Here is a 2,744-nt window from a genome sequence, read left to right as displayed (position 1 = left end):
ATTATTATTATCATCATCATCATTATTATCATTATCTATTATTATTATTAGTATTAGTATTGGTATTAGTATTAGCATTATTATCATCATTATTATTATCATTATTAGCGTTATTATTATTATCATTGTCATTGTTGTCGTTACTGTTTTTGTGATGCAGCAGTAGAAAATAATAAAAAGATATCAAAGACGATAATTATCAGCATTTTTTTTCATTAGAATTACACTGATCACTATTGTCATCATCATCATCATTATCATGAGCATTTATCAGAGTACCAAAACATTCTTCTTTTTCATCTTTATTGCAACACATCATCAACATATCAACCCTATCATCCACATCACGAGGACATCACAGTGACAGCATTACCATCACTACACAATTACATCATTATCATCACTACACAGTAACATCATTATCATCACTACACAATGACACCATTGTCATCACTACACAGTGACATCATTATCATCGCTACACAGCGACGTCATTATCATCACTACACAGTGACATCATTATCATCACTGCACACTGACAGCATTATCATCACTACACAGTGACATCATCATCATCACTATCTTCAACACATCAAACCCCCAACACCATAGCATCACATGGATTTCACCATCATTACCACACAACCAAGTACCTCACATCAACGTCGCCCATAAACCATCGCGATCATCACGGCTCGCCACACTACCACATCATCACTACGGCATCAGCGTCATCGCCATGCCATCGTCACCCACCACCATCGCATCATCTCCTAAATCCCTCTCTCATCACCGCCCCTTCGTCACACGAGCCTAAGTCATCACAAGAGGATTTTCAGGGTCATTAGCCACTCCCTAGCAGCTCGTCCGTTGTGGCAATTGCCTTAATTACCCTTCCAGTCCAACATGCCGTTAATTCCATCTCTGGAAGTGAGTCACCCCAGCAAGGGAATCAGCCCTACGTCGAAACCTTAGAGACTGGATTCCACAGGGGATTATATTCTGATTCTAGAGAATTAAACCGTACTTTAGAGGATTGAATTCTATATGCAGAGGATGTAATTCCATCTAAAGAGAGTTTGTACGTAAGTACGATTCTAGATTGTAGAAAAAGAGGGTTGAGTTTCATGTGTACAAGGATAGAATCACATTCTGTATCAAAGGACCAAATCAAGTGTTAGGCTGACTTCCTAAGAGAGAGGATAAGATTCCATCTCAAAGATTCGTGTTATCAAGAGAGGTCGAATTTCACTTCCGTATAGAAAGTGGACTAAACTCTATACTGTGAAAGGGTTTGTATGCCAGTTGTATTGTAGACAACGAAGAGGAAAAAAGGTCATGGATTACGTTACACGCTGAAGCCAAATTCTGCCAGAAAGGTATCGGATACACTATCAGAAGAACTGGACTCTGTTTTGACGAGATTCCATCCCAACGTCGATGCGGTTCAGTGCCTCGAGGAAAAGATAGGGGGGATTGGATTCTCTTCCTTGCACAGCCTGAATTTCGCGTTGATGAAGAATGAATCTTACCTCATAAAAGTTGAATTCTGTCGGAGCGAATGGGTTCTGCGTCAAAGGGATGTAATCTAACGTAAAAGGGATTAGATTCAGCGTCAAAGACGTGAATTTTACGCCCGAACGGAGAGTTGCGGCGTTGAATAGGATGCTGGTGCACGCTGACGGGGCTGGAGTCTTCCTCACGCCGGCTCAATTTTACTTGCAATCCTGCAACATTTTTGCCTACACGAGGAAAACATACAAACATGTCCAATAGACAATATATATATATATATATATATATATATATATATATATATATATATATATATATATATATATATATATATATATATATATATATATATACATATATATATATATATATATATATATATATATATATATATATATATATATATATATATATATATATATATATATATATATATATATTCGCATAGATAAGCCGCATAAAACACACACACACACACACACACACACACACACACACACACACACATCAGCTCACAGATCACCGGCAGTGGGCGATACAATCAGACACACACCTCGGGTATTTCACTCTGCAACTTCTTCAATAACAGTGGAGCCAAGTAAGGCGCCGGTGGTGGCGGCGGCTGGGGTAATTGCTTCCTGCCAGGCAGTGTTGTCCCTCATTGGCTCTGCCAGGAAGGAATGGGGCTGCGGGAGGTATGAGAGAGAGAGAGAGAGAGAGAGAGAGAGAGAGAGAGAGAGAGAGAGAGAGAGAGAGAGAGAGAGAGGAGAAAAAGAAATAATCTTTAACGTTTGTCTTTTATCCTGGACGGGCGAGATGAAGGTAAGAATGCATAGTGGGTGGGTTACCACAAGGCTATACCTTGGACCTATCCTTATTACTCCACTTTATTTTCATTTCTTTTGCTTGTGTGTTTGTACGTAAAAGGTTTGTTGTTTTGTTTTACTACATTTTCGCCTTAAGGATTATTATCATTATATCATGTAACGTTATTGAAAGTTTCCAATCTGGGTTCGTTATTGCTCTTCTACATGTTTATACATGTATTGATATATCTTTTATCTATCTACTTCTCACTGTCTATTCAACTCTCTCTCTCTCTCTCTCTCTCTCTCTCTCTCTCTCTCTCTCTCTCTCTCTCTCTCTCTCTCTCTCTCTCTCTCTCTCTCTCAGCTTCCCGCCTCCATCCTTCATTCTCACCTTATTCCCGTCTCTCACTTTCACGAATC

The sequence above is a fragment of the Panulirus ornatus genome, chromosome 58 (assembly GCF_036320965.1).
Source record: "Panulirus ornatus isolate Po-2019 chromosome 58, ASM3632096v1, whole genome shotgun sequence".
Classification (NCBI taxonomy): Eukaryota; Metazoa; Arthropoda; class Malacostraca; order Decapoda; family Palinuridae; genus Panulirus; species Panulirus ornatus.
The sequence above is the reverse complement of the archived record's forward strand: the minus strand, read 5'-3'. Positions refer to the sequence as shown.